Consider the following 13024-nt stretch of genomic DNA (forward strand, 5'->3'; position numbering starts at 1 on the left):
GTTGTAATGGTGACATTTGGAACATATTGTTGTATCTATCTAGTCAGCACATAAAGCCTAGTTAAGCTGTTTAAAGTGGTAGTAAACACCACTTGGACACTTATAATTAAGGCTTACCTGTAGGTACAAGGAATGGTTCCTAAAAAAAAAAAAGAGACCCAAGATTGAGCCCTGAGGAACACTGAACTTGACTGGATCAACTTCAGACTGCAATCCGCTAAAAGAAACAATGTGACAGCGATCAGTAAAATATGACTTAACAACTTGAGCTCCGGAAGGTTTAACTGGTAATTGCGTGGCTGTGAAACACTGTACCCAAATGAAATTTATATAATTTTGTTTCAGATAAATATATCTTTCTTTTGGTGGTATTTGATCACCATTGGGTTTTTTATTATATAAACGAAAAAAGACTGGAAAGTTTAAAAAAATTTACTTTCTGCTTTAAAAAATATCCAATGTAAAAAAAAAAAAAATTTCTTCAGAAGTTTAGGCCAAAATGTATCCTGCTACATGTCCTTGTTTAAAAAAAAATCCCAATAGGCTGGGGGGAGGGGCCTGAACATGGCGCTGGGAGACTGCTAAGTGCAGAGCCCACCACATGGAAACTGCCTGACTTCTCCGCATCTCTCCCCATAGTCTATCAGAGTCTGCTGGAGATCCCAGCCGGGGTGTACAGTGTATCCACGGTACCTGTAATGTGGCGGACGGCAGTGGTGGTGAGACCGGGTGGAAGGACCAAGTTGCAGCTGAGTTCCGCAGGAGGTTCTCCCTGGAGTGCAGGGGGTGCAGAAAGAGGGGGACAGAGGAGGCACCCGAGAGGACCAAGTAAGGAAGCAAGGAAGGTCCCCAGGAGGAACTGGTCTGTGTGGGGATGTGCTGGACCAACAGCTGATCGTCCCAATGGCCTAGGAAGAGTGATACACCTTGGGGGACTCCGAGACAAGGAGATACCCGAAGGCACAGGATTTCTTGAGCTCCCGCCCAGACCCCCCCTCAGGAGATCCTGCAAACTGGGACATGAGACTCCAACAGGGATAGAGGAGTACACAGAGACCGACGGATCCAGATCCCCAGGCTCAGAGGATGATGGTCAATTGCCATGGGCAACAGCAGGAGAATTAAGCTACTATTGCCTCTATTGTTAGTAATACCTGAGTTGTGGGGCTGGCCATTCAGAAGATTAAGGAGGTGGGGGATCTCAGTGGCCAAGAGTTGTTGCTAATAACGCCTATGTTATTAAAGTCATTTTGGGACTATAAAAGTTATTGTAGAAGAACAAGGAAGACGAGTTTTCCCGAGGTGTGATAATTTTGTATTTGAACATTGAGTAGAAAATCTGCGGCTAAGCCTAGCTAATATGAAGAGCAGATCCGCTAAAGGTGGGGGTGTAAAAATCCCACAACCTCATGCAAATACTAATACAACAAAGAAATACATACCATTACAGGAAAAAAGCCCAGCGATACAGCGCCTGGAGAAACAACAGGAAGGAAGTAGAAAATATGATGGGGAGCAATCTAGATTGTCATTTGAAGTAAAGGAAGGGAATCAAATCAATAAATCTATATATGTTGACAGTGTAAATGACCAAATTGTCTCAGAACAACAGGGAGTTATAACACAAATCCCTACAAGAACAGAAATGGTGGAAATGTTTGCAAAGCTGGAACTTTCCACGAAAAATGAAATAGCGGTGATTCATAAGGATCTGGGACAAATGTTAACAAGAGTAAAAGAAGTGGAGGAGAAAATGGAGACACAGGCCCTGCAGATTACTAACTAAGATGCAGGTGGAAGAGTTGCGAAGGGAACAGAGGAAGCTCTCATTCAAATTAGATGATCAAGAGAATAGAGAGAGAAGAAATAACTTAAGAATTCGGGGACAACCAAAAGATTTGCATAAAGAAGACCTGCGGGAAAAAGTAAGGAGAGTGTTTAACCCAATAATAGGTAGATTAGCCACAGATCCTTTGAAAATGGAGAGAGTACATACAGTGGGGCAAAAAAGTATTTAGTCAGCCACCAATTGTGCAAGTTCTCCCACTTAAAAAGATGAGAGAGGCCTGTAATTGGCATCATAGGTAGACCTCAACTATGAGAGACAAAATGAGAAAAACAATCCAGACAATCACATTGGCTAATTTGGAAAGAATTTATTTGCAAATTATGGTGGAAAATAAGTATTTGGTCAATATGAAAAGTTCATCTCAATACTTTGTTATATATCCTTTGTTGGCAATGACAGAGGTCAAACGTTTCCTGTAAGTCTTCACAAGGTTGGCACACACTGTTGCTGGTATGTTGGCCCATTCCTCCATGCAGATCTCCTCTAGAGCAGTGATGTTTTGGGGCTGTCGCTGGGCAACACGGACTTTCAACTCCCTCCAAAGGTTTTCTATGGGGTTGAGATCTGGAGACTGGCTAGGCCACTCCAGGACCTTGAAATGCTTCTTACGAAGCCACTCCTTCGTTGCCCGGGCGGTATGTTTGGGATCATTGTCATGTTGGAAGACCCAGCCACGTTTCATCTTCAATGCCCTTGCTGATGGAAGGAGGTTTGCACTCAAAATCTCACGATACATGGCCCCATTCATTCTGTCCTGTACATGGATCAGTCGTCCTGGTCCCTTTGCAGAGAAACAGCCCCAAAGCATGATGTTGCCACCCCCATGCTTCACAGTAGGTATGGTGTTCTTTGGATGCAACTCAGCGTTCTCTCTCCTCCAAACACGATGAGTTGTGTTTCTACCAAACAGTTCTATTTTGGTTTCATCTGACCATATGACATTCTCCCAATCCTCTTCTGGATCATCCAAATGCTCTCTAGCAAACTTCATATGGGCCCAGACATGTACTGGCTTAAGCAGGGGGACACGTCTGGCACTGCAGGATCTGAGTCCCTGGCGGCGTAGTGTGTTACTGATGGTAGCCTTTGTTACGTTGGTCCCAGCTCTCTGCAGGTCATTCGCTAGGTCCCGCCGTGTGGTCCTGGGATTTTTGCTCACCGTTCTTGTGATCATTTTGACCCCACGAGGGGGAGGTCTTGCGTGGAGCCCCAGATCGAGGGAGATTATCAGTGGTCTTGTATGTCTTCTCTTTTCTGATTATTGCTCCCACAGTTGATTTGTTCACACCAAGCTGCTTGCCTATTGCAGATTCAGTCTTCCCAGCCTGGTGCAGGTCTACAATTTTGTTTCTGGTGTCCTTCGACAGCTCTTTGGTCTTCACCATAGTGGAGTTTGGAGTGTGACTGTTTGAGGTTGTGGACAGGTGTCTTTTATACTGATAACAAGTTCAAACAGGTGCCATTGATACAGGTAATGAGTGCAGGACAGAGGAGCCTCTTAAAGAAGAAGGTACAGGTCTGTGAGAGCCAGAAATCTTGCTTGTTTGTAGGTGACCAAATACTTATTTTCCACCATAATTTGCAAATAAATTCTTTCCAAATCAGCCAATGTGATTGTCTGGATTTTTTTTCTCATTTTGTCTCTCATAGTTGAGGTCTACCTATGATGCCAATTACAGGCCTCTCTCATCTTTGTAAGTGGGAAAACTTGTACAATTGGTGGCTGACTAAATACTTTTTTGCCCCACTGTAGGTTAAAATGCCCACCAGGAGTAACATCAGACATCCCTAGAGATGTGATTGTTCATTTCCATCATTATGGGGATAGAGAGAGAATACTGTTGGCGCTATATAAATCCCATATAATATTAATAATAATAGAGAGAGAATATGGAAAAGATTGCTGGAGATTCCCGAAATAAAATTTGGAGAAATTAAGTTGCAAGTTTTTGCAGACATTGCATCTGAGACATTAGCTAGAAGAAGATCATTGAAAACTCTATTGGATCAGATGAGGGAGAAAAGAGTTCAGTATAACTGGGGATTCCCGGCATGCCTGATTGGATGGAAAGACAGGAAATCGGCAAATGCTGAGATCTCCAGAAGAACTTAGTGACTTTTGTGAAAAACTAGAATTGCAGAATGTGGACATTGCGGGGTGGGGAGGGGTCTAATGAGAGTGTAAGGTAGAGAAAAGAGAAGTGGCAGATGGTAAATAAAAAGAGAAGATAGACGGAGATGGGGCATGGGGGGTGGTTGGGGGGTGAGAAGTGGTAGACGGGGGAGAGAAGGGGGGTGGTAACCCCCCGGCTTTTCCCTCTGGCCGGGAAAGACGGGCTCCCCCTTTTTCTCTCTTTCTTTCTTTCTTTCTTTCTTTCTTTCTTTCTTTCTTTCTTTCTCTCTGTCTCTCTCTCTGCCTCTCTCTCTGCCTCTCTCTCTCTCTCTCTCTCTCTCTCTCTCTCTCTCTCTCCCTCTCCCTCTCTGAACTCTGAACCCTTATGCTGAGAGTTGAGGGCCAGAGTCAGTGTGCATGTTTAGAGGTATACCCCAAAATAGGACTCAATAGCGGGGGAATCTCATGTCAGATTCCAGGGCTATGTTAAGACCAGGGTTTTTTTAAGAGCAATTTAAGTAAGGAAAAGGGAGGGTGGAAGGTGTGGTGGGGGGTTGGGATGGGTGGAGTAGGGAGAAGGTCCATGGTTTGAGTAGTCATTGTCTCTTTCCCCTTGAATGGAAATGTAGAGGAGAAGAGAATTAGAAAATAGTTCTGAGCCTGATCAATCTTCTGACCTATAATGTAAAAGGCTTAAACTCCCCAACTAAAAGCCATAAGATACTTAGGGGAATTCACCAACATTCCATAGATGTAGTGTTTTTACAAGAGACTCGTGTATCATATGATACTAATGTTAAGATATACTCGAAGCACTATCCAAGTTGGTACTATGTTGACTCACCAATAAAGAGGGCTAAAGGAGTAGCAATTGGATTCTCAAAAAATATAAATTTTGATGTGAAAGAGAAGTTGGTGGACCCAGAAGGTCTGTTTTTGTGTTTAAGAGGGAAAGTACAGGGACAAAATTATACATTGGACAACATTTACTGTCCGAAACAAAATCCAGAAGTATTTGTTGGGGAAAATTACAGACTTTAAGAGGGACAATCTGATCATGGAAGGAGATGGAAGGAGATTGTAATTTTTGTTTAGATCTATGGATGGATACATCCTCTGGTACGCAGAGAGGAGGTGGTAAAAAATTAAGATTGTTGAAAAAGAGGTTACATAAAAGTCAATTAATAGATACCTGGAGAGTGAAACATCCTAGAGAAAGAGATTATACCTTCTCGCTAGCGCACAGATCGTAGAATTTTATTGAAAAAATTAAAGATGAAAAAGGAGAACTGGTGTACACCACCACTGATATCGCCAATATGTTCCAAAAATATTAAAGCAGGCTGTATGATGTGAATTCTAAGAATCAGAAAGCAACAGAGGAAGAAAAAAGAGAGAAAAAGCAGGAATATTTAAAGGCAGCAGACCTGCCAAGAAACCCAGAAGAAAAGTTAGTGTCCCTTGAACGAGAGATTTCCCAAGATGAAATTTATATGGCCCTGAAGAATACGGTAGAAGGAAAGAGCCCAGGACCCGATGGGTGGGTTTAGGAGAGGGGATGGGAATGAGAAAAGAATCACTACAAGCGTATATAACAATTATTTTTAAAGAAGGGAAAACTGTTCACAATGCGCTAGTTATAGACCTACAGTCATGGCCGAAATTGTTGGCACCCTTGATATTTTTCCTGAAAATCAAGTATTTCACACAAAAAAGGTATTGCATTAACACATGTTTTGCTATACACATGTTTATTCCCTTTGTATGTATTGGAACAAATATAAAACAGAGGCAGAAAAGCAAATATGACATAATGTCACACAAAACCCCAAAAATGGGCTGGACAAAAGTATTGGCACCCTTAACTTAATATTTGGTTGCACACCCTTTGGAAAACATAACTGAAATCAGTCGCTTCCTATAACCATCAATAAGCTTCTGACACCTCTCACCCGGAATTTTGGACCACTCTTCCTTTGCAAACAGCTCCAGGTCTCTCTTATTGGAAGGACACCTTTTCCCAACAGCAATTTTAAGATCTCTCCACAGGTGTTCAATGGGATTTAGATCTGGGCTCATTGCTGGCCACTTCAGAACTCTCCAGCGCTTCTTTGCCATCCATTTCTGAGTGCTTTTTGACGTATGTTTGGGGTCATTGTCCTGCTGGAAGACCCAGGATCTTGGACGCAAACCCAGCTTTCTGACACTGGGCCCTACAGTGCGACCCAAAATCCTTTGGTAATCCTCAGATTTCATGATGCCTTGCACACAGTCAAGGCACCCAGTGCCAGAGGCAGCAAAACAACCCCAAAACATCATTGAACCTCCACCATATTTTACCGTAGGTACTGTGTTTTGTTCTTTGTAGGCCTCATTCCGTTTTCGGTAAACAGTAGAATGATGTGCTTTACCGAAAAGCTCTATCTTGGTCTCATCTGTCCACAAGACGTTTTCCCAGAAGGCTTTTGGCTTACTCAAGTACATTTTGGCAAACTGTAGTCTTGCTTTTTTATGTCTCTGTGTCAGCAGTGGGGTCCTCCTGGGTCTCCTGCCATAGCGTTTCATTTCATTTAAATGTCGACGGATAGTTCGCGCTGACACTGATGCTCCCTGAGCCTGCAGGACAGCTTGAATGTCTTTGGAACATGTTTGGGGCTGCTTATCCACCATCCGGACTATTCTGCGTTGCAATCTTTCATCAATTTTCCTCATCCGTCCACGACCAGGGAGATTAGCTACAGTGCCATGGGTTGCAAACTTCTTGATAATGTTGCGCACTGTGGACAAAGGCAAATCTAGTTCTCTGGAGATGGACTTGTAACCTTGAGATTGTTGATATTTTGCCACAATTTTGGTTCTCAGGTCCTCAGACAGTTCTCGTCTCCTCTTTCTGTTGTCCATGCTTAGTGTGGCACAGACAGACACACAATGCAAAGGTTAAGTGAACGTCTCTCCTTTTTATCTGCTTTCAGGTGTGATTTCTATATTGCCCACACCTGTTACTTGCCCCAGGTGAGTTTACAGGAGCATCACATGCTTGTAACATTCTTATTTATCCGCAGTTGTGAAAGGGTGCCAATACTTTTGTCCAGCCCATTTTTGGAGGTTTGTGTGACATTATGTCGAATTTGCTTTCTTTCCTCCCTTTTTTTGTTTTGTCCCAATACACACAAAGGGAATAAACATGTGTATAGCAAAACATGTGTTAATGCAATACGTTTCGTGAGAAATACATGATTTCCTGGAGAAATATCAAGGGTGCCAACAATTTCGGCCATGACTGTATATTTTGATTAAATATAGACACAAAACTCTTTGCAAAAGTGCTAGCCACCAGGATGAAAGAGTTGATGCCAGAATGGATAAATCTGGACCAAGTGGGATTTGTCCCCGGTAGGGAAGGGAGGGACTATAGTCTAAGAACATTTTTCTTTCTACAAATAGCTAAGAGAGAAAAGTTACTGACAATTATTCTGTCGCTTGATCCTGAAAAAGCTTTTGACAGGGTAGACTGGGGATTTATAATAAATACATTAGAGGCTTTAGGAATAGGGACCAAAATGTTAAGGTGGATAAAAAAGCTTTATAATGGCCCGTCAGCAGCAGTAAAGGCCAGTGGATCCCTCTCAGGATTTTTTAAAATGTATAATGGCACTAGACAGGGATGTCCGCTATCCCTGTTGTTATTTGTCATATCCCTGGAACCTCTTTTGGTGATGGTAAGAAAAAGTGTAGATATTAGAGGAATTAAGATAGGTGAGGTGGAACAGAAGGTAGCAGCGTATGCAGATGATATGCTGTGTTATATTGTGAACCCTAGATTACCGTTACCTAATCCAATGGGATTGTTATGGAGAACTTTTAAACCTGAAAATAAACCACTCAAAATCAGAGATTTTGAATATTAATGTTTCAAAGAAAGAGATGCAGACCCTACAAAAAGACTTTCCATTTACATGGAGGCAGAGGGATTTAGGTTATTTAGGAATAAAGTTAACCCCCTCAATAAAGAACATATATCAGGTAAATTATATACCAATAATAAATTAAATGAATTAAATAAAGGATGAGTTGAGAAGACTCTCAAGGGGTCAGGTCTCCTGGATCAGGCGTATAAATTTGGTTAAGATGGTGATAGTCCCAAAAATCTAAAATTTCACATGCTTCCAGTACATATCCCAGGATCCTTTTTTTGGGATAATAAAAAAAACCACATACTTAAGTATATATGGGCTAATAAGAAACCAATAATTAAGTATGAAGTCCCATGTAATAACAAGGGGAAAGCTGGATTAAATCTTCCAATTACTATTGGAAATTACTATATTTCAGTGATACTGTCATGAATTGTAGATTGGACATATAATTCACAGGAGAAAAGTTGGGTTAAAATGGAAGGTATATTATGTAATACACAATTAGAGAAAATTATTTGGACTCCACAAAAGTGTTCGTGTTATGGATGAAAACAGTAGCACTTTGAGACGGGGGTGTTAAGAGTATGGGATGGGATGCACAGGCAAATGGGGTGGAAATATAATTCACTGTTGATTCCCCTGGTGGGTACAGAGTTTTTCCCACCAGGGAAAGATAATGTATTGAGGAAGTAGTTCAAAGATGGAGATGCACGTTTGAGGGGAAGTTGTACACTTTTCAAGATTTAAAGAGTAAAAAAGATTTATTTTATATATTAGATGAATTGAGATATTACCAATTAAGACACTTTGTCTCAATGCTCCCTCAACCACTGAGTATGCCGGAGGACGTGCTCCCATTTGAAAAAATGTTGAGTTCTAAATATAGCACAAAAACATGCCACCTCTAGGATATATAAGATCCTTATTGAATTGATGCGATCTGGTCCTCTGTTATTCTTAGAGAAATAGGAAAGGGAACTGGGAACAAAAATGAGTGAGCAACAGAAAAATAAAATGTTTAAGTTAACACAGGTGATGAATATGAACACGGTTGAAATGAATTATAAATGTCTAACTAGATAGTATTTTACACCGAGTGTGGCACATAGACAACAAGCAGAATTTGCACCACTGTGTTGGAGGGATGTGGGGCTAAGGGAACAATAGCACATTTATGGTGGAATTGTCCAGAAATACAGGTGTTTTGGCAAGATATAATCCAATATATACAAGAGGTAATGGGGATTGTTATTCAGAAGGACCCATGGGTGTGCTTATTTTATAAGTCAGAGTAGTCAGTGAAACAATATAAAAACAGTATACTATATCACCTATTAGTGCAGCTAAAGGACTTATACCCAAATTTTGGCAGGAACAGGAGCCCCCAAAATGTAGGGATTGGATAAATAGGATCGAGTATATAAATAAGATAGAGGAGTTATACCATATAGATGAAGATAAAATGGAAAATTTTAGAAAGGAATGGAGTAGATGGTATGACTTTAAGACATCTAAAAAAATATCTGGAAGTGGTGGGAATCCCAGGCAGCGAGGTTGGAGGATTAAACTGAATAATTGGAGGATCTTATATGAAGATAATAAGAGGGGAAAGGAGAGAGAGATCAAAGAAGAGAAAAGGAAAGAGGGAAAATAGGGATATAGACATAGACTGGAAAATACAGAAGGAAAGAGATGGAAAAACTATCTGGACAAGGGTAATTCAATGGGAGGGTAGAGATAAGGGGGGGGGGGATAGATAATCTATGTGGAATGTTTGTATTTTGATAAATATGATACAATTTTGATTCTTGTATAAAAAAAGGTAATACATTTTAAATTTAAAACAAAATCCCAATAAGTGTATATTATTTGGTTTGCATGAAAGTTCTAGCGTCTACAAACAATGGTATGTATACTGGAATTTTTTTATATACTACTAATGGCAGTGATAAAATACCTTTAGTGGGTTATAATGCAGCAAACAATCGGACACTAACTGACGCTAGTTGGGAACTGACTAAATGACACTGACATCTCTAGTGACACTAATACAGTGATCAGTGCTAATAATATATGCTGTCACTGTACTAATGACAATGGCTGGGAAGGGGTGAACATTTAGGGGCAGTCAATGGATAACTGTGTGCCTACCAATGTTTATTGTGTACACTGTGTGCTGTTTTACTAAGCAATGTGCCGGTTTTTACTGCTTGCTTTGCCTTGAGCACCCCCTACCCAAGAAGAGCTGGATCATGTACATGTACGTGGTCCAGTGCAGTCTATCTGTGGTAGGCGGCCAGGAAGTGGTTAAACCATTTCAGAGCCAATTCTGAGCCAATTGCTCCTACTGCTGTGTCTGAGCCAATGGAAAGCAGAGAGCTCGGACAACAGCCGTTCTTGTGCACATCCCTGGATTAGGTTTGGGCTCAGGTAAGTATAGGGGGGCTGGGGGGAAATCTGCATAGTGAAGGTCCCATGCTGGCTCTAAGCCCGAGTGGTCGCATGATCGCTCAGTTCTTTGGTCCCATCTCAGCACAGAGTGGTAAGTCAGTCACCGGCTCTCTGCTTTGCCCCTCCAGCTCTCACTGGCCCACCAGGCTGTACAGGGGGTGTGAGCAGCTGCGAGGCTACGCCTGCTGCCAGGCATGAATCTGGGTGGATCCTGACATCATTGTTGGGATCCTCTCAGAGACTGGAGCAGCTCTGTGACGTCAGCCGACAGCGGACTTTACCAGGCGTTAATGTGAACCATCCACTGTGATAATTCATCTCCAGTCAAACATTTTCTGGTTGTATCCTGGATACTTAGGGTCCCATTACTAAATATACTCCTGTTTTCTCCCAAGTAGTTGGTAAAATCCAGTAGGAGAATGAGGGATGATGCTGTTTACTTTCAGTGTTCGCTGCAGACACGTTCACACTCGGTGCCAGCGAGGTGGCGTGTCAGAGGGATAAGTCACGTGTGTCTGTGGAATCTGACATCAAATTCCTAAGGAGGGGGAACGTCTACCTCTGAAACGCGTAGAAGTGATGATCTGAGAAGTACTACACCATTCACTGCATGCACATGCACGGCTGACCTTGAACCCTGAGTTCCCCCTGAGGGTGAGCTTGTCTGCAACAAGTGCTACAAGTGCAAAGCATCATCCTTCATCTCCTGCTGGATTTTACCAACTACTTGGGAGAAAATAGGAGCGTATTTAGAGACGAGACCCTCCATAATCCAGGACACATCCAGATAGTCTGACAGGTAATGAACTATCACAGTGGATTGTTTATATAAGTCTCTGAGGTTTATATTATCCTGTTCATAGTATGAGGAGCAGAGGGAATGAACTTCACTGCTACACTACAGATATATCGGGGGAATTCTACTACCTTACCAAGCGACACTAAATTCACAATTTTTTATCAAATAAAATAAATATAATTAGTCTGAATAGAAGTAGAATGTACCTTCTGCCTCTCCCTTCCATTATTTCATTGTCCTGCTGTTCTCAGACCTCCTGTTCTAGGGAGGCTATGTTCATTCTCTGTGCCTTCCTTGTCTATGTAAACGTAGCCATCCTCTCCTGGTTGCCATCTACTACACGCACATTCAACTCTATGGGAATTGTAGTAGACATAGAGAGGATCAAGTGACCACAAATAACGGCACTGCTCGCTCTACACTAGTAGTGGTGGTGAGGTGAAGCAGTGGAGAATTAGCAGCGTGCACAGGACAAAATAGAAGCCTGAAAGCAGCAGAAAGAGAAAAAAAAAACATGGTGCACTTGATATAATAAAAAATGTAATTTATCCCCACTTGAAAGGAAAACACATTTTAAAGTATAGCTAAAGGCTTTTTTATTGCTCTGTTCTCCTCACCCTCACCTATTTGTCCTGTTTACCGTATTCATCAAAAGTGAATTCCTCAACAGGATGTAGTAACCTCTCTCTTCTTTTTTTTTCTCAATCAGTTGATATCAATGGTTATCTATTTGTAACTTTCCTGGCATTATTGACATTATTATGCCATTAACAAGGCTGTATGTTTTACTTCTTCCTGACCCTTGATGTTTCTAATACGATGCTCTATATCCGGTGACTAATCAAATGTAAGTTTGACTTGAACATCGGCCGTTCGTGTGTTTGTTGAACACACAGACGTTAAGGATGTTTGGTGGGCTATTTGCCCGCTGTGTGCCCCATAATGCACTGTGTGCTCATGGTAAGGGTGTATGGTGTGCTGTTCGCCTGCTGAGTGCCCCATAATGCACTGTGCTCTCGCAGTGCATTGTGAGATTGGCCAAATCAATGCACCTGACCACAGGTCAAGTGCAATAGTTTGGCCAATCACAGCACAATGCACTATGAGAGCCATGATTGGCCAAAGTCATGGTGGTTTGGGCAATCATGGTTTACATTACACCCCACACTAAATAAGGCTGCTTACACTGCAGCCTTATGCACTGTGTTGCTGGACACTGCCAAAGACAGAGGGGAGAATACGCTCCCTGAAAAAAAAAATGAATGTAAAAAAATAAATAATATTAAAAAAATAAATAAAACAAAAAAAAGAAACAGGGACCCCACAGTACAAAAAAAAAAAATGCTTGCGGTTCTCCCTAAAAGCCATACCAGGACCTTTAGGACTGGTAGAACTTTTAAGGGGAACCCTACACCCCAAAAGTCAGGGAAAAAAAGCATGGGGTCTCCCTTAAATTCCTACCAGACCCTTGATCCGAGCACAGGATTGGCAGGGCAGGAAAGGGGGGGGGGCGATTGAGCGACCCCCCCGCCTGCTCCTAACCAGGCCACGTGCCCTTGATATTGGGACGTTGTCTTCCCCACATCCCTGGCCTAGTGGTTGATGCTGCCCCCCCTTGTGAATAGGTAAGGGGTACCCCTACCCATTCACTAAAGGGTTACATTTAGAAAAAACAAAGACGCCAGCCTTTTGAAAAATATCTTTAATTGAACAAAAAAACATTTTTGAAAAACTTTATACTGTGGGGTTCCTCCCAACCTTCCTACCAGACCTAAAGGGTCTGGTAAGGATTTGGGAGGGGGGGTGAGGGACCATATGCTTTTTTTTTGTAATTTAAAAAAAAACTTGTCAGTCCTGCTGCAGCAGGTTCTATACATTGTACAGATGTGCCACTT

General features: G+C 41.9%; 1 protein-coding gene across 1 annotated transcript in view; it reads left to right on the plus strand.

The window, feature by feature from the left end:
• The first annotated feature begins 10936 nt into the window (after positions 1 to 10936).
• Positions 10937 to 13024, plus strand: part of LOC149454602 (nicotinamide N-methyltransferase-like) — a 33837-nt gene continuing 31749 nt past the window's right edge. Inside the window, exon 1 of the mRNA XM_089687239.1 lies at positions 10937 to 11129. The gene's annotated coding sequence lies outside the window, so the exon portion shown is untranslated. The remainder of the gene's footprint in view (positions 11130 to 13024) is intronic.

This window comes from Staurois parvus, unplaced genomic scaffold (genome assembly GCF_062004578.1).
Source record: "Staurois parvus isolate SC_StPar_1 unplaced genomic scaffold, SC_StPar_1.0 ptg000422l, whole genome shotgun sequence".
Classification (NCBI taxonomy): domain Eukaryota; kingdom Metazoa; phylum Chordata; class Amphibia; order Anura; family Ranidae; genus Staurois; species Staurois parvus.